Here is a 20,284-nt window from a genome sequence, read left to right on the forward strand (position 1 = left end):
CAAAGGAAACACAACACTAAGTTATATGAAAATATACTATATTGTACACAACGCAATTATTAGACCGAACCTATGTCAGTAATATCCTGCTACCTTAGCAGTTGTCAGAACGATACACATTAGTTACTCTGCAGAATCAGCAGTACTCACATATAACACACAGATTACTTAATATTCTGCAACATAAGGAGTAGTCAGGAATCACATTACTACAACAATGCACTTGTCATAAAAATATCATAAACGCCAATATCAGGAACATTATAAAAAAATATGACAAGTCAGAAAAACATATTAGCATGTTATGTCCATTAAAGGAACATTAGCAAACATATATGTAGTACATCATCAGTAAAACAGGTCAACATAAGAATCATTAACGTCCATATAAGGAACCTATGACATATATGTCCTTTAAAAGTATCTGCCTTACCATGAGAACGGCAATCTGTGTGCCAAGAGTAACAACATGGGGCCCCTGGCGCACCTTGTGCTCGTTCTGGGGGCCACTCTGCAGTATGGGGAAGAAGGGGGGGCACCACGCACCCCCTTCGGTTTATAATGGGTCCCTGCTGGGGTCCACGATCTCCGGGCCCCCCCGGGCCTTCAGTGGCCCTCCAATGAGGGGGGAGGGGCACAATAATGCCACCAGCCAACAAGGGGCCCATCATGAAACGGGAGGACTGCGCCAGGCTTCCACCCCGCCCGTGTCCTCCTTGCACTCTTTGGGGCTCCGGTGGTGCAGGGGGCGCATCCGATGAGGCTTCCATCCCCCTGCCCGTCCACAAAGGAAAAAGGGAGGCCCAGTGGGACAGAGGAGCCTCCGATGAAGCTTCCTTCCCCCTGCCCGGCTTCCGAATGCCGGCTGCGGCACGTCTGGCCGTAACAGAGGGCAGGCACCAGAGTGGGTGCCTGCCTGTGCCCCGGAGGCGCTCAGCAGAGCACGCTTTCCCCCGGGGCACGGTAGGAGCACGCTCGCTCCTTTTTGTCAATGGATGGTGCCCTGGGGGTCCCAGGGCCAGCGCTCCTCTCGTGCTCAGCAGAATTAAGCCCGGGTCACGGCGGTGACCTTTTCAGGACATCAAAGTCTCGAACTGGGAACTGGGCGAAGCGCAGGGCCTGGGTCACGGCGGTGTTGTCGGGCTTCAGGAAGGCGCTTCCCCAATCGCACAGACACCACCAAGGACATGCTTTCAGGCTCAAAAATGTACCAGAAATGAAGCTCTTTCCCAGCTCTTCAGGGAAAGATGGCAAAGCGTTCTCTGGGCGCTATGGACTTGTTGCAGGGGTCCAAGGCCACAGCACCCAGCCCCTGGGGGACAGCAATAACAGAAAAGGAGCACAGGTGGCAGGGCCCAGCAGCAAGCCAGCACAAGTTAAATGGAAGCAAGTGGCAGTTCCTTACAGTGAACAAGCAGGTCACAGGTCAGCACAGCAGCAGCAGTCCATGGTGGTTCCTGGTGAGTCCCGCCAGCAGCTCTGTGTCCAGTTCCAGGTAAGTTCCAAAGTGTCCAAATTGTGGGGGAAATTCCCCTGTACTTATACTCATTTTTACAATGTGTTACAAAGGAAGGGGAGAGGAGGTTCCAACCAGCTACAACTGGTTCTGGGAGTGCCCCCGCTCTCCTCCAGCATAGGCTCAAACATCAGTTGGGGGTAAACGACCCTTTTGTGTGAGGCCAGGGCACAGCCTTTACGAATGCAGGTGTGCCCCGCCTCTCCCTTCTCTCAGCCCAGGAAGACTATTCAGTACGCAGATTCACCTCTGTGACACCTCCACCCTTCCTGTGTACAGGCTGACTGAAAAGTATGCACAAAGTCCAACTGTCACTCTGCCCAGATGTGGATTGGAGTCAAGCTACAAAACACCAGAGACATAAGCTCAGAGAAATGCTCACTTTCTAGAAGTGGCATTTCTGTAATAGTAATAATAAATACACCTACACCAGTAAGCAGAACTTCTTATCACCATTACAACCATACCAAACATGCCTATGCTACCCCTCATAAATCAGATAATACCCCCTACACACAAGGCAGGGCATTTCTAATGCAATCCTATGAGAAGGCAGCACTCACAGCAGTGATATACCAAGATAGGCTGTTTGTCACTACCAGGACAGGCCACACTACCTGGCACATGTCCTGCCTTCTACATACATAGCATCCTGCCCATAGGGCTAGCTAGGGCCTACCTCTTAGGGGTGACTTACATGTAGTAAAAGGGGAGTTCTGGGCCTGGCAAGTAAATTTAGATGCCAGGTCCCTGTGGCAGAAAACTGCGCACACAGGACATACGCTAGCAGGCCCGAGACAGGTTTGAAAGGCTACTTCAGAGGGTAGCGCAAGCAGCGCTGCAGGCCTACTAGTAGCACTCAATTTACAGGCCCTAGGTATAGGGATACCTCTGTACAAGGGACTTATAGGTAAATTAAATATGCCAATTAGAACTAGAACGAGAGAACAGAAAAAATAGGAGGAAGGAGGCAAAAATTCAGGGGATGAACCTGCCACAAGGGCCAGGTCCAACATTTATCATTATTAATTGTCAAATGTTTGACATTCATCATTTTGTTGGCCTTCCCTAAAATTCCTTGTAACACGATCAAGTTCATCATAAGAACACAAAAACGCCTATTAAGAGGAATCAATGTTTCTACCGATCATATTTTTGCAAAGTACCAAATCATCGCAACAGCTTTTGGTTTTACAGAATGATTTGCTCTATTAGACATTCTACACAGCAATTTATATTTTTAAATATTTTTTCAAATTAAATTTTTTAAACAAATGCTATGGGGATTTAAAATACCTCAACTGTACCACCTACTGTGAACATGGTTAAGCTGTCAACAAGAGGTGAAATGTTACTGCAGTTAACAAGAGATTGGACAGAAATGTCAATCTACACAGTTCATTTTATTGTAAAGGCAAAAGAACACAAATAGCATAAAAAGGGTATTCACAACACAGACAGAAATGTATGACTAATACATCTAAACACGTTTAAATATGTATTGCTCCAGACAGTACTGTGTCAGTGACATTGGGTGATGACAAAAGCCATGTATTCAAGCTTTTGTCTTAAACAAAGGTGCCCACTGAAGAGGGGTGTCCATCATCGATCAAAGAAGGCTGTGGCCAGGCCATATTTTTAGGTTATTCACGAAAAGATCAAGTCATTTAAAATTAATCTAAATCAATCTTATCTATGCAGTCATTGGCTGTTGCAAAAACCTGACAAGGATTCAGCTTCACCTACTTTGAACATCATTGTCCTTAGATTCAAGCAAGAACTAGAGAACCTCCAAAATTCCTTATCACAAACCTTCAAGAGAAATTCTTCCCCCACCTCCCCTGTCTTTTCAATGGGGAGATGCTCACACTTATAAGTTTACTACTTATTAGCAAATACGGGAGGGGGTGGAGAGATTGCTGGAAAAAAGGACATACTTGATACTTAATTGGACACGTTTAATGAGTCAGGAGGAGTTTAGGGAGGGGCATAAGGAGTGGCATTTACCAACCCACAAAAGAGTACACCCATAGCTACTCACAAATTGCACTTCTAAAATTACTACAAAGAAGAATGATCCAAAACAGTAATAAATTACTCCAGCTCAGACCTAGATTAAGTCCAGCACCACACATGGCCAAACACTGGTACTGCAACAGCCTCTCACTGAAAATAAAGGAGAAATTTACTTAAAATAAAAACCCCAGGAAAGAATTTTAAAATAAATTAAACTAATACATAATTATGATAATAAGATATTTGATCAACTTTCTTTACTTAAATTTTTTTTTAACATTAAATGTTAATAAGACATATTTACATTACTTTTAACCCTTTAAATGCAGGCGTGGTGTGGGCCTTGGCCAGTAGCCGACACCAGGGAGGGGGTTAATAAATCCTCGGGTGCTTTGCACCCGAGGATTTATAAAAAAATTTTTTAATACCCGGGAGACACGGAAGCTTTTCCATGTCTGCCCCCCATACACCCCTTTGTGACGTCAGCGCGCCGCGAGGCACGCTGACGTCACCTTGTTGATTTCCCCATCGGAGCAGGAAGCGGCCATAAGGCCGCTTCCTGCTCCGATGGGGAAAACGGCCCCAAACGGCCTTCCCCACGTTCAGGAAGGCCTCGTAAGAAAGGGGAGACTCTCCCCTTTCTTACGAGGCCTTCCTGAAAGTGTTTCCTGGCCCCCGATCGGCGGCCAGCAAACACCACTAGACACCAGGGATTTCACTTGGGGGGGGTCGGCCCCCCCCAGAAAACGAAGCCCCCCCCCCCCCCCCGGGGCATATTTAAAAAAAATAAGTAGGTGTCCCCTGGGGCTAAATTATATATATTTTTTTAAAAAAAATAAAAAAAAGAAATGGACAGGGGGTCGCCCGTGGGCAGGGCGACCTCCTGTGGTGGCAATATTTTTTTTTTTGTTGTTGTAGGGTTTCCCTGGGGATCATTTTGGCCCCCAAGGAAACCATACAACTACAAAAAAAAAATAGATCTATATATATATATATAGATCTATATATATAGATATATCTATGTAGATATATCTATCTACATGGATATATCTACAGATAGATCTATATGTATATATATATATAGAGATATATATATTATATATATATAGATCTATCTATAGATATATCCATGTAGATAGATATATCTATATATATAGATCTATATATATATATATATAGATCTATACATATATAGATCTATATTTATATATATATATATATATATATATATATATATATATATATATATATAATCGCCCAAGAAAAAAATACCGCACTCCCAGGGAATTCTTTAGCAAGTTGATCAAATTTGATAAAGATGAGATGTCGAAACACGTTATGGAGCTTGATTTATGCTGCTTAAGTAACTCTGCCTGTCATAAAATCAACTTGCTAAAGAATTCCCTGGGAGTGCGGTGTTTTTTTCTTGGGCGATTCTATATTAAGGGTTGTGGTCTTGACCCTTACACCAGCACCAGCAGCTAGAGTGCTTTGCTTCGAAGACTGCGTTGAGGTTGATATATATATACATATATATATATATATATATATGTATATATAAATAGATCACTTTTGTCAATACATGTGTGGTTTCTCTGGGGGCTGCGATCGGCCCCCAGGAAAACCAGACCCACATGTAAAAGTGATATATATATATATATATATTTTTTTTTACACCAGTTGTCTTGCAGTTGCAGCTTGCGTCTTCAAAGCAATGCACATACTTCAACTGACGCATTTCAACTGTAGCTTTTAGGCACCAATAAAAAAGTCAAGTAAGTATTGTGATTATGTTTCTGCTACAAAAGGATCAGACTTTTGTCTAGTGGCAGTTTTAGTGGCATAAAGAAGCACAGAAGGTTTATATGCCTTCTGCAAAGAGCAAATCTGTATTTTATGTAAATAGCTAAGTAAATTAGTAAAGTCAGCCATTACCTGCGCTATAATACAAATGAAATGTATGTGCGGGGTGGGGGGCGGCTATGAAGAGATGAAGGGCACTTTTGCTGGGTGGTAATGAGGGAATCCAAGGAGGAGAGAGTGGGAGCACCAATAATGATTGTTGGACTGGGTGCAGGAGGTGCTAAAGACTGTGACGAATGGTATGTGACAAGGTGTTTTTTGAGTGTCTTGAAAGAACGTGCTGATTGAGGGAAGAAGCGCAGGTAAGCTGCCCTCTACTGTTGCACGTATCTCACACACACCATCAATTTTGTGACTGTCTACGTAGGCTAGTGTTTTAGAGCAACAGTCTAGCCAATAGCAGAGATGGCATCTTGATGGATGACTGCTGCCATCACTCGGGTTATAGAGGACAGCTCTGACATAGGATCAGAGACTGAGACATCAGATACTGAGACAGCATCTGAGGGATAGGACAATGGCGCAGACTCTGGGAGTGATTTTTCATTCGGATGAGTCCCATTCGATAACTCCTCTTCCAGTAAATTATGAGGGAGGTGATGATGACAGTCCTGCTGTCCCTTCGCAAGCACAGTCTGTGCAACGGGGTAATAGTGGGTTAACCCAACCCAGATAGCAGGTTAATGCAGCGGCAAGCAGAGAGAGAGAGTGCTCTTTTGGGAGCTCCCCAATTTAGTTCAGCCCCAAATTCCACCGCCCAAATCGTATTGTGGAGAAATCAAAATGATCTATCACAAAACAAACTGGTTTTGTAAGGCAGGCACCTGTGTTTTTGGTCCTGGGTTCGGCGGCCATATAGAGAAACATACTAAACCCAAACATTTCTGGAAACTAGATATCCGGGGGAGTCCACAGAGGTGTGACTTGTGTGGATTCCCCAAAGTTTTCTTACCCAGAATACCCTGTAAAGCTGAAATGTTGAACAAAAATTCTATTTTTCTTGAATTTCTGTCACACAAACTACAGTAATATGCTGGGATCCACAAAATTCCTACCACCCAGTGATTCCTCACCTGTCCTGATAAAAACACTACCCCACTTGAGTGCCTATACCTAGTGCCTGCGTCAGGAATGGATCACCCCAGAGTCAACAGCTGCCTCATGTGAGGACCAACATTGACCGTTGTGTGATCTATTCCTGTCGCGGGCACCAGGCCTACCCACACAAGTGAGGTACCATTTTTATCGGGAGACTTGGGGGAACGCTGGGTGGAAGGAAATTTGTGGCTCCTCTCAGATTCCAGAACTTTCTGCCACCGAAATGAGAGGAAAAAGTGTTTTTTGGGTCAGATTTTGAGGTTTGCAAAGGATTCTGGGTAAACGAACCTGGTCAGAGCCCCACAAGTAACCCCATCTTGGATTCCCCTAGGTGTCTAGTTTTCAAAAATGCACTGGTATGCTAGGTTTCCCCAGGTGCCGGCTGAGCTAGAGGCCAAAATCCACAGGTAGGCACTTTGTAAAAAACACCTCTGTTTTCTGTGAAAAAATGTGATGTGTCCACGTTGTGTTTTGGGCCATTTCCTTTCGTGGGCGCTAGGCCTACCCACACAAGTGAGGTACCATTTTTATCGGGAGACTTGAGGGAACGCTGGGTGGAAGGAAATTTGTGGATCCTCTCAGATTCCAGAACTTTCTGTCACCGAAATGAGAGGAAAAAGTGTTTTTTTGGCCAAATTGTGAGGTTTGCAAAGGATTCTGGGTAACAGAACCTGGCCAGAGCCCCACAAGTCACCCCATCTTGGATTCCCCTAGGTGTCTAGTTTTCGCAAATGCGCTGGTTTACTAGGTTTCCCCAGGTGCCGGCTGAGCTAGAGGCCAAAATCCACAGCTAGGCACTTTGCAAAAAACAGGTCTGTTTTCTTTGGGAAAATGTGATGTGTCCACATTGTGTTTTGGGGCATATCCTTTCGTGGGCGCTAGGCCTACCCACACAAGTGAGGTACCAACTTTATCGGGAGACTTGCAGAACGCTGGGTGGAAGGTAATTTGTGGCTCTTCTTAGATTCCAGAACTTTCTGTCACCGAAATATGAGGAAAAAGTGTTTTTGGGCCAAATTTTGAGGTTTGCAAAGGATTCTGGGTAACAGAACCTGGTGAGAGCCCCACAAGTCACCCCATCCTGGATTCCCCTATGTGTCTAGTTTTCAAAAATGCACAGGTTTGGTAGGCTTCCCTAGGTGCCGGCTGAGCTAGAGGCCAAAATCTACAGCTAGGCACTTTGCAAAAAACACGTCAGATTTCAATGTAAAAATGTGATGTGTCCATGTTGCGTTTCCTGTCGCGAGCATTAGGCCTACCCACGCAAGTGAGGTACCAATTTTATCGGGAGACTTGGGGGAACACAGAATAGCAAAACAAGTGTTATTGCCCCCTGTCTTTCTCTCCATTTTTTCCTTCCAAAGTGTAAGACAGTGTGTAAAAAAGATATCTATTTAAGAAATGGCCTGTAATTCACATGCTAGTATGGGCACCCCGGAATTCAGAGATGTGCAAATAACCACTGCTTCTCAACACATTATCTTATGCCCATTTTGGAAATACAAAGGTTTTCTTGATACATATTTTTCACTCTTTATATTTCAGCAAATGAATTGCTGTATACCCGGTATAGAATGAAAACCCATTGCAAGGTGCACCTCATTTATTGGCTCTGGGTACCTAGGGATCTTGATGAACCTACAAGCCCTATATATCCTCGCAACCAGAAGAGTCCAGCAGATGTAACGGTATATTGCTTTAAAAAATCTGACATTGCAGGAAAAAGTTACAGAGTAAAACGTGGAGAAAAATTGCTGTGTTTTTTCAGCTCACTTTCAATATTTTTTTATTTCAGCTGTTATTTTCTGTAGGAAAACCTTGTAGGATCTACACAAATGACCCCTTGCTGAATTCAGAATTTTGTCTATGTTTCAGAAATGTTTAGCTTTCCGTGATCCAGCATTGGTTTCAAACCCATTCCTGTCACTAACTGGAAGGAGGCTGAAAGCACCCAAATTAGTAGAAATGGGGTATGTCCCAGTAAAATGCCAAAATTGTGTTGAAAAATGTGGTTTTCTGATTCAAGTCTGCCCGTTCCTGAAAGGTGGGAAGATGGTGATTTTAGCACCAGAAACCCTTTGTTGATGCCATTTTCAGGGAAAAAAACACAAGCCTTCTTCGGTAGCCCTTTTTTCCCATTTATTTTTTAAAAAACTAAATTTTCTGGGTACCATTAGAATCCCTAGGATGTTGGAAAAAAAGGACGCAAATTTGGCGTGGATAGCTTATGTGGACAAAACGTTATGAAGGCCGAAGCATGAACTACCCCAAATAGCCAAAAAAGGGCTCAGCACTGGGGGGGGGGGGAGGGGGAGGAGGGCAGCAGCTAAGAGGTTAATTATCTCTGTTCGTGATTTTAAATAAGTATTAATGCATAATCAAAACAACTTTAGGTGGGGTTGTATTTTTAACTCAAACTTCAGCAATATAGTTTTCATTTGATTTAATTTAATATATTTAAATTAATTAAAGGTTTAGTTAAAAATTTAGGGCCAGATTTAAATTTTGGCAGACAGAATATTCTCTGTCGGTCTGGCAGAGGACTTAACGTCTGCCTGGCCAAGACTGCTCTATCGGCCAAACTTAGAAATGACCACTAAGATGATGGTTATTTCAAAGGCATACAAAGGAACTGCCATTACAGCAGTTCCTGGCTTTGCTTTTTTAAGTTTGATGCAAGGCTCTGCCAAAATGACAGAGCAGTCAGTCCAAAGTGCATCCCTTGCCCTGAGAGTTATCTTCGATGGTGAGTGTGGCACTGGACAGCTTTCACTGCCTTTGCTGCCCTTACCGCCAGGGTTTTCTAGGAGGGGAGGGGCAGTGAAATCTCAACTGTATGTCTGCCCATCTAAATTAAGTAGGCAGAATAGGTCAGTCTTACGGCCCCTACTCCATTGGAGGGAAGTAACCACTGCAGAGATGGAGTAGACTCCGCCATGTTTACACAATGGTTTGCCCACATATAAATCGGATTGTGGTACTATTATTGTGGTGGAGGAGGCAACTGGTTTTATGCCAAGATATACATCTTTTTCCAAGTTTATAACACTTTTGTACTTTGCCCTAAACTTTACCTCATTGAGATCCTATTCTTTATCATAGAAAAACTCCACCCGGGTGACGGAGATCTCAGTGTTATGAAGTATAGGGAAAAATTGAAAAATGTTTATTAAACTTGGAAAAAGTTAGTAAACATGCTTTTATGTTAGATATTATTGTAAAATAATTGTATATATTTATTTTAAACATGGAACTAGAGACGAAATGGTGATGCATTATTAGCTTAATTCAGAATTAAATATATAATTAATTTAAGTAAATGAAATCAAAGTTATTTTGCTGAAGTTCTAATTAAAAAAATAAACTCCCACCTAATTCTATTTTTTATTATGCATTAATAATTATTAAATGTGTTGCACAGGATTAAAAAAACAAAATAATGATATTTTATTACTATTTACTGTTGCATTATTTCATAATTGTAAAACAACTGTACAATATTTTATAATTAAATAGTAAATAGGTATAATTTTTAGATTTTTTTAACATTAAATTGAATATGTTTATATGTTCAACAATTTTTAAAAAAATGCAATATACTTTAACATTACAGTATTATTCATGGGATTTTACTTAAAAACCCTACCTCTCTTATTTTCTATAACTATCATTAGTCGGTCATGTGTGGTGGTGGACGTACTTCTGTTTCTTTCTGGCAGCAGTAACTTACACTCCGAAATGTCGCTTCACATTCTTTTTCAGGAGGTGGAGATGTGTAAGCTTATACTTTTGAGTAACTTTTCACTCACATTTTGTGAATAGCCATAAGTAGTAAAGTAACTCAAAAGTGTAAAAGTAAATTATATGAACAAATTACTCACAAGTGTAAATTCCCTTTCCCTAGTCTCCACTGTGATGAAATATAAAAGAAGAATTAAATAGTTTGCTGATAAATGATCTCAAGACATAATGAAAAGACTCCCCGAGACAGGGAGCCAATGTTTTTGGAGCAATAAAGAAATGAAGCTTTGATCTTGACTGAGCAACAGTTTAGATAGAAATGTTTACATTTCCTATGTAACTTTCTAAAGATCCAAGAAATAAGGGCCCTATTACGACTTTGGCTGATGGGATACACCGTTACAAACGTGATGAACATCCCGCCCGCCGTTTTACACGTTCCATAGGATATAATGGACCTTGTAATAAGGTGGATGGGATATCTGTCACGTTTGTGACGGAGTATCCCATCTGCCAAGGTTGTAATAAGGCCCTAAATGTCTATTCTGCCTGAATTGTAAAGGGGCAAAGTTTTAAAACCACTTTATTAGAAAGCACAGCATAATCATCAGGCACACAGAAAAAAGAAGAGAGTACTTTCAACAACGTAATGTGCATTAAAAGTTTCAAACGTTCCAAAAAGATGGCCTCTAGTTTATAAATGTTTGGTTCTTCCTTTTATGTTATTCATTTAAAGTTTGCAGGTGTCTTAAGAGTTTTGAGTTTGGGAGTACCTTGATCTTCTGTACCTGGGAAGAACTCAGTAAAGATAAAGAGGGTTCTTATTGTGAATAGGTTTGTCTGCATAGCATCATAGCTTGAATTTAATCTCCTAATTTACTGGTAGCCAATGGGGCACAAGGAGTTTGGGTGTAATGCAGTCCTATTTTCCTGGAGTGGTGATCAATCCAGCTGCTCAATGAATTATGGCCTAGAGCTGTGCAAGAGTTTATTGCGACAATACTTAAAAGAACTGCATCCCACAGCACAGCCTGGAAAAAAGAGCATAGATATGACATGTACAGTCCTGTAGAGGTACGTTGGATTAAGTTGACAAGATCGACTGTATACTTTTCTTAACTTCGGTATTACAGTGTACAAAAAAGGATATTTGGTAAAGCATCATAGGTTTTTAGAGCTTCTGGTCAGTCCTCTTTTGGCACACATTTGTTCAGGAGACAAAAGCCGGCTAGGTCTCAATTAGAATTAAGTCTAAATTAAAATTCTGTTTGTGTCATATTTGTAGTTATAGTTACTATTAAAATAAAGCTGTTGTTAACTATGACAGAAGTATGGTAGAAGACCGTTTTTTAACCAGTGAGATCTTTCTATGGCCAAATTGTTGGGCAGATAGAAGTTGAGACAAAAATATGAACAAATGGGGACATGATCAGGATTGGAGGGATGCAATAGCGAGTCTCAGTACTGGAAATAATTCTCTAAATCCTTCCAGAAATGTACAGTCACAATGTATTCAGAAATCTGCCAATTTAAAGTTAGAAAACATGCATACAAAACTATCTTTAAAACACCTCTAAGACTGATGGCCTCATTATGACTTTGGCTGTCTCACCATGTGACCACCAAGTGCATGGGGAGGATCCTACCATCATAACGGTGGTGTCCTCCCCAAGCTTATTACAATTTTCCCACTGGGCTGACCAGTGGGAACATTGCATTACGTGTTCCCGTGGGGTTGACTGGCAGGAAGAATGCTACGATATTGGTCTATGCTTATTTTATTTAAGGGAGCAGAGGCCAATATCATAGCACACCAGAACCATTGGAATGCTCACTGTCAGCAAAGGAGACAGTGCACATTCTGATGGTGCTTTGCAGGGTTGCCCCGGGCACTGGCTTTCCAACAGCCTTTCCACAGCAGGGCGCCTACCATGGAAAGGCTGGCAGAAAGCCGAGGTGTAATCAGCCAGGCAGTGCTGAGTTCGGCACCACCTTGGCTGAGTACAACTCAGACTACTGTTAGCACACTGTCGCACACCATGTTCCTGGAGGGGACGGCGGTCACCTGGCGGATCATAATGTGGTGGTCAGACCACCTGGAGTGCAGCTGTCCAACCGCCACACTCATAATGAGGCTCTATGAGCCTCATTACGAGATCGGTGGATGGCATAACCCATCTGCCGAACCTCTGATGGGGAGGTTGCCACCATGCTGGCTACATCCCCGCTGGATCAATTATCACTTTCCTGCTGGGCTGATGGGCGGAAACCAAGGTTCTCCAGCAGAAAAGTGGCGGCTGCATTGTGCACAAGCAACTTCGCAATGCTCACTGTCAGCAGACAGTTAGCATTGCGATGGTGCTGGGCAGGGGGACTCATGCATTGCCTATGCCAAGTGCATGGGAAGGTCAAGGGCCCCCCGGTGGCCCCCTGCACCTGTTCTCCGCCAGCCTTTTCATGGCGGCGATACCGCCATGAAAAGGCTGGCAGAGAACCAAGTTGTAATCAGCAGGGCAGCGCTGCATGCAATGAAAGCCAGGGCCATAATGTGGCGGTCGGACCACCAAAGCAGCGGCAGTCCTGACCGCGAGGCTGGCGGTCTCAAAACCGTCAACCTCATAATCAGGCCCTAAGTCTAGACATGATGTATGTCTTCTGGATCTTGCTTCCAGCGTCCACCAGAACAGAGTAATTTCTTCTTCTAGTGATATTAAAATCAGGATTCCATTCAGTCTTCATGTGTTTTCACTTTTATGCTCTTTTAAAGGTTGCAGCTATTAAACTATTGTAGGTAATCCTTTTTTCGTGTGTATGTTTGTACAATTACAAATGTGGTAAAGGCTTCCCTTCAAGTGCATTATTTTAGGCCATTTCATTGATTTTATTAACAGCTTTCATAATACTTCGGTGGATGTGTCCCTTCCCAGGTTTTTTCACCTGATACAGCTGACATCTGAAATTGTGCTCTGTTTGAAATAAATAATGTGTTGGGTCAACTGGACCCAATCCAAGTTCTCTTTTGGCTCTACAATGGTACTACCCTAGGAGAAACAGGGCAGCTCAACACCTATTAAGAAACCCTGTTTGATATTTCACAGGGGTTGGTGGGTTAGCAGTCAAGTGTCTGGGTCCAACTGGTTTGCAAAATGTAGAGGCATGGATGAATTCTACTAGGTACCTTGGTTGTAGTCACCTGTCTTGGACATCACTGTGTTCCAAAGAGGAGTATTCCAAAGAGGAATAGGGCTCCTGCCACCTGCTCTTGCTTCTGTTCATGGATGACTGATGGCATGCTTTGGGGCATGTGAAAAGTGCGCTCCGTTGCCTAATGTTGTGTGTGTGGGAGCATTTCATAACAGTGGTGGGGGTATTTCAATTTGCTTCTGCGTATCTGATAGTGGGTGTTGCCAGGACTAGCTGGTCAGGTAGGTGGAACACACTGACAGGCGATGCCACTTATGCTGCATTACGACATGCTGAAGGAGAGGAAAGGGAAACACAATAAAAGAGCAGCAAATTTGCCTGCAGGGAGAGAATCAACGAGCCATGTGTTTGTTTCCATCTCTAGGAATTCCAGGGGACTGGGCATCAGCGACAAGGGGTGACATATTCCACACTGTGATCCTAGTTCTCTAGCTCACCTACAATGCTGCCTGATTCTGACACTGCTCAATTCTGTGTTAATCCATTTGTTTCAATCTGCAGCTGTTATGCAGGTTGAATAGCTGAACCATGTTGCTATCTGGCTACGCCCCACAAAAAACCCTCCTGCAGCTATGCCATAGTGCATTGTGTGCATATGCTTGGTTTCAGCCACTGTATTATGCCCAGGTGACTGTGCCTTCTGCAGTGTACTGCTGTCTCAGCGTGCAGCCAAGCTATACCTGTGCCTCTCAAGTGGGTCCAACTATGGAGATGCCAGGGACCAGGACAAGAGTAGGGACATGTTAAGGAGGATGTGTGGCCATGTGAAAATGGGTGTAGTCATGGAATGGTGTGTGTGGACATCTCATAATGAGTGCATAACTGATGGTGTATATCTGCATTTGATGGAGTGTATGTGTGGTCATCTGATGTATGTGTGGTCATCTGATTGTGGTTGGGTATGTAATGGGGGTATACTGGCACCTGATGGTGTGTGGGTGTCTAAAGGAGCAAATTTCCGCTTGGTGAACAGGTGAAGTGTTAACTCTTCTTTTTTTTGCTCAAAGGAAAGGGTGTACTGCTTTCACAACTCCTGCCTTGCACAAGGGTATTGTAGTGTGTGTGTGTATCTATATGCCATGTCTTGCAAAAAAGTGTGTGTGCGTGTGTATATATATTTTCACTGAAAAAAACAAAGGTTAAAGTGATGATATAGTTAGGTAAAAATGCCACATACCACGTAACAGTTTAAACTAAACAAACAGACCACTGAAATTCACCAGTTAGAATTAAATGAAGTATCTATAACTCAGGCCATGAATTGAATATAACTTGCCTCCACCATGCAGTGTCATCATAAATTATGTAATTTTAGATGTCATCAGTGATGTCATCAATGCTGTTTTTGAATATGTGATCTAACATACGAGGGTATAATCACTACATGATGAGAATGTGAGATATTATATATATATATATATATATATATATATATATATATATATATATATATATATATATATATATATCCTCTGTCCTGCCCTAGAATATGAGGGTATTTTTTATTAACTACTCCCATTTTGGTCAGGGGCAGGGCTAGTGTGTTTACTCTTCCACCTTGCCCAAGAGAGGGGGGTTTTGTATTACACAAATCAAAGGCACAACTCTACAGTCCCCCATGGCGATGAATATTCTACGCCCATACCCTTGGGCAAGGCAGAGGGCTCAAGCCTCCCAAGGACCCCCTCACCATTGGCTACGGCAGAGGCAAAATCCCAAAATATGGCTAAACACACTGAACAGAGTGAGCTATTGGTTACAAAATTCAGATGTGTAGAAGGAGATTGAAAATGAGCAAGATGGAACCTTTCTGTTTTGTATGACAAGAATCAAACAATCCAAGCCAAGGTCCCAGATGCTCAGATGATTTTGACAGTCAATGAGGAATCGATGCAAAACAAATTCAGCACTGATGTCAAGGAAGATGAGAGCAGCACTTCTTTCTTGGTCTAGAATCAGTCTATAATCACATATGGCAAGTAGAGCTATTTCAGTCCTGTGGAAAAAGAGAAAAACAGCTTAAGATCATCTAAAATAAACTGAATGTTAGCAAAATTGGAGCTCTGTCAATTGACTTCCTTTTCAGCAGGTTTGGAAGGAAAAGGTAGCCAATAGATAGGTTGAAAGGTACTTGAAATTGTAAAATAGGCCAAATGCTTTTTGAGGAGAAGCACAACCAAACCTTTTTGTTAGGCCAAAGGAATAATAGCCATTGAAAGAGAAACAAGCCAGGAGAGGACATTTAACCATTGTGAACAGATTATGGATTGAAAGATAGGCTGTAGAAAGTGAGGTAGAGTCCACAATAAGACACCCCTCCCTGGCGGAGTGTCTAGGAGAATGGCTTAGTTTATCCTAGGACTGCACACTGCTCAAAAGAACCTAGGGATGAGGGATAGTAATACTGGAATTGTCTAGATTGAATTATCTTTAAAGGTGAAGGCACAAAAATCCACAAAGGAGTTGGAGGAAGAAAGGAGACTGTCACAAAAGAGAGGGCTTGCGATTACATAAAGGACAGAAGTATGAGTGATAACTGTGCCACCTAAATGATCTATCCCCATAGTAAAAAAAAGAGGATGGGGTATGTGCGTAATGTGTGTAAACAAAGGCAAGCTTAGATACCACACAACACATGAATACCAATGTTCACAAGAAGAAATATTGTTTATAGTCCAGGAAGAATGTGAGACAGATCAAAGGAAATACTCCTGTAGGTCAAGCCCACTTCACACCAGAGAACATATGCAGGAATCCTGCAAAGATAGTCCTTTATAGCTCCAGGAATCTGACTGGATGGAAGACTAATATAGAACAGGACCACCTAAACATGTTTGAATCATTCTAGTAGTGACGAATAATAGTAGGAAGATCACTGCACAGGTAGTGGTTATGGTTAAACACTAAGGAGGCATGTGGTTTGAACAGACTCCTCTATTAAAATGAGGTTATGTAGGTCCAAGGTCGGAACAGCCACTTATGCTGAGAGAATCACACAAACTTAGCAGTAGCATGTAACAAGACAGTTGCAAATGAATGACTACTGCAGTTTCCAATGACAGGTTTTATCTGTTCAATAGGTCTGAGGGTCTGCCTAAGGCAACACATGTATAACCCCTTCTGTGCCGCGGACGTAGTGGTTACGTCCTGCGGCACAGTGCTCCTGTGCCGAGGATGTAACCATTAGGTCCTCGGCCCGGAGCACGGAGGGAGCGCTAGCGCTCCCTCCGTGGGGATTCCCCCACCCCCCCAAGGCGGGGATGGAAGGGGAAGACCTTCCCCTTCCACCCCCGCCCTCCTTGCCCCCTCCCCCCACCCCCCCGTAATGACGTCAGCGCACAATCGTGTGCTGACATCATTACACACTGCCAGTCGCACTGGAAGCCATTTGCTTCCAGTGCAAGTACAGAGAAACAGGTGAGTTTCTCCTCTGGCGGGTGGGGGGGTTTGGGACAAAGAGGCACTGGGGGAAAGGAAAGGCTTTTCCTTTCCCCCCGTGTCTCTTTGAGCATTCCTGCTGCCCGATCGCATTGCGATCGGGCAGCAGAAATGCCCACTAGATGCCAAGGATTTTCTCTTTTTTTGTTTTACTTTGTTGTTTGTGTGTCGGGGAGCGGCCCCTTGGGCAAGGGTCGCTCCCATTTGGGGGCATGTTTCTTGTGGCCATTTCTGCCCCCCTTGGAGGCAGATCGGCCTAATATTTTTAGGCCAATCTGCACGCAAGGGGGGCAGAATCCATTAGACGCCAGTGATGTGTTTTTTTTTAGGATGTTTGCAATGTTTTGCGTTGGGGAGCGGCCCCTTGGGCAAGGGTCGCCTCCATTTGGGGGCATGTTTCTTGTGCCCATTTCTGCCCCCCTTGGGAGCAGATCGGCCTATTATTTTTAGGCTGATCTGCCTCCAAGGGGGGCAGAATCCACTAGACGCCAGGGATTTTTGTTTATATTTCCAATGTTTTGCATTGGGGAGCAGCCCCTTGGGCAAGGGTCGCTCCCATTTGGGGGCATGTTTGTTGTGGCCATTTCAGATCGGCCTATTATTTTTAGGCTGATCTGCCCCCCAGGGGGGCAGAAACCACTATAAACGCCAGGTATTTTTTTATATGTTTATTTATGTGGGGGGGGCGTCCCCTTGGGCACGGGGAACTCCCCAAGGGGAGCATTGAACTGTTGGCCATTTCTGCCCCCCTTGAGGGCAGATGGGCCTATTTTTTTTAGCAGAAGCCACTTAGACACCAGGGATAGTGTGTGTGTGTTAGTGGAGGGGGGGCGGCCCCTTGGGAAAGGGTCTCCCCCCCTTTAGGGGCACGTGTACCAGGCCATTTCTGCCCCCTTGGGGACAGCTCAGCCTATTATTTTTAGGCTGATCTGCCTCCAAGGGGGGCAGAAACCACTAGAATGCCAGGGATTATTTTTTATATGTTTATTTATGTGGGGGGCGTCCCCTTGGGCAATGGGTGCCCCCCCAAGGGGGGCACTGAACTGTTGGCCATTTCTGCCCCCCTTGGGGGCAGATGAGCCTATTTTTTTAAGGCCCCTCTGCCCCCAAGGGGGGGAGGAAGCCACATAGGCACCAGGAATAGTGTGTGTGTTTATTTTTTTTGTTTGGGGGTGGCCCCTTGGGCAAGGGTCGCTCCCCCTGGGGACACACTACTAAAGGTATTTTTTGCCCTCCTTGGGGCAGATAGGCCTATTGTTTAGTAGGGCCATCTGCCACTATGGCAGAATCCACTTAGGCACCAATTTCTAGATGATTGATGGTGGGATGTTTGTCAACTGACGAAGTATTTGCATTTGTGATAACTTTTTTCCTCCTTTTTGTTCTAGTTCAAAGCTTTTGCTTTCTTTGCTGTGGCTCCTTGCGGTTTTGGCGGTGATTGACCTGCGGTTTGCATAGTTGCATGTTTTAGGTAAGTAAAAACAATTTACTCCAAAGGAGTATTGTTGCCATGCATGAATGACATGTTTGTAGGTGGTGTACTAAATGCAGATGTGTGTGAAATTGTCCTTAGATTTGTGCACAATGATATTTGTGTTGTCTTATTTCTAATTTGCTTTTCTTTCTTTCTTTTTAGTGGGATATCATTGGTGATTGCTGTATCTGTGCAGAGTAGTTGCTGGTGATTCAAGCTTTTTCAGGCAAGTGAGCGGTATAGTTTTTGAGTTTATAACTCTTACTACTAAAGCTACACTTTATTACTTATCTTACACAGTGCTAGTTGTTGGTGGTGCATTTGTCCAGTTAATTTTCGTAGGAAAGATCATGGCTAGCCGCAGGATGACCGCTCAGCAGGTGGTTGGTATGCTTTTTGAGTCATTGTCTGATCATGATTATGAGACGGACTCTGCATCTGAGGCAGAGGAGGAAGTGAGAGATTCTGGCAGTTAAGTTTCTGTCGGAGAGGACTCTTCTGATGAGGAAGCCATACTCAGTGCAGATGAAGGGCCTGTTTCAGAGGAGGACACTGATGTGCCATTAGTGCAGCAACCTGGGGCTGAAAGGTTTCCCGTTATAAGACCTGAACTTTGGGTTGCCCCAAACATGGAGCAGCCAGAGTTGCCTGCCTTTACTGGTCTCCCGGGGTGTAGAGTCAATACAGAGAACTTTTTGCCTGTCAATTACTTTGAGTTATTTGTGGATGATGTGTTTTTTGGAAGAGATTGTTGAGCAGACTAATTTTTATGTGGAGCAGTATTTGAGGGACAACGCTGCTAGACTTAGGCCGCACTCTAGAGCTGCCCAGTGGATTCCCACAAATTTGGAGGAAATGAAAAGGTTTTTAGGTTTGACTCTTTTGATGGGGTTGATAAGGAAGCCGTCACTGGCTTCTTATTGGTCTACTAGTCCCTTGATGGCAACAGCTATATTTCCTGCAACAACGAGTCATAATCGATATTTGCTTCTTCTTAGGATGCTGCATTTTACTGACAATGCATTAGCCTTGCCACAAGATCACCCTGATTCTGACCGTCTTTTTAAGATTAGGCCTGTCCTTGATCATTTTGTAGATCGTTTTTCAGAGGTCTATGTTCCAGGCAAAGAAATAGCTGTGGACGAGTCTTGGGTCCTCTTCAAGGGTCGTTTGTTTTTTAGGCAGTACATTCCTAGCAAGAGGGCACGATGTGGAATTAAATTGTATATGCTGTCTGAAAGTAGGACAGTATATGTGTATAATTTCCGTGTCTACACTGGTAGGGATTCCAGTATTGACCCCCATGGTTGTCCTCCCACTTTTAGAGTTACTGAGAAAATTGTGTGGGAACTTGGTAGACGACTGTTCAACAAAGGTCACCATTTGTATGTAGATAACTTTTACACTGGAGTGCAGCTGTTCAAGGAATTGTTTAGAGTGGACACTGTTGCTTGTGGCACAATTCGTTGTAACCGGAAAGGCTATCCAAGGGAGCTTGTCTGTAAAAAACTTCAGAGGGGAGAGTGCAGTGCCTTGCGGAATGATGAGCTGCTAGCTTTGAAGTTTTCAGACAGGAGGGATGCCTACATGCTAAGAACCATCCATGATGAGAGGACTTCCCCTGTGACTGTTTGGGGCCAGGTTGCTGAAGTGCACAAACCTGTGTGCATTTTAGATTATAATAAGCACATGGGAGGTGTAGATAGAGTTGATCAAAGGTTGGAACCTTATACTGCTATTCCTAAGTCTTACGTTTGGTATTAGAAGTTAGCAATTCACCTCTTCCACTTACCAACTTTTAATGCTTTTATTGTGTTTAAGGATAGGTCTCCAGAGTCAAAGATGACATTTGTGAAATTTCAGGAGTCAGTGATAGAGAGCCTTACTGTGGTGGAACAGGCCAGAGTTCCTAGAGAAGCAGTGGTGGAGGATGA

General features: G+C 43.5%; 1 protein-coding gene across 2 annotated transcripts in view; it reads right to left on the reverse strand.

Moving 5' to 3' along the window:
- HDAC11 (histone deacetylase 11) overlaps positions 1-20,284 on the reverse strand; it is a 214,680-nt gene that overhangs the window by 126,450 nt on the left and 67,946 nt on the right. The window lies entirely within an intron of this gene.

This window comes from Pleurodeles waltl, chromosome 9 (genome assembly GCF_031143425.1).
Source record: "Pleurodeles waltl isolate 20211129_DDA chromosome 9, aPleWal1.hap1.20221129, whole genome shotgun sequence".
In the NCBI taxonomy this organism is placed as follows: domain Eukaryota; kingdom Metazoa; phylum Chordata; class Amphibia; order Caudata; family Salamandridae; genus Pleurodeles; species Pleurodeles waltl.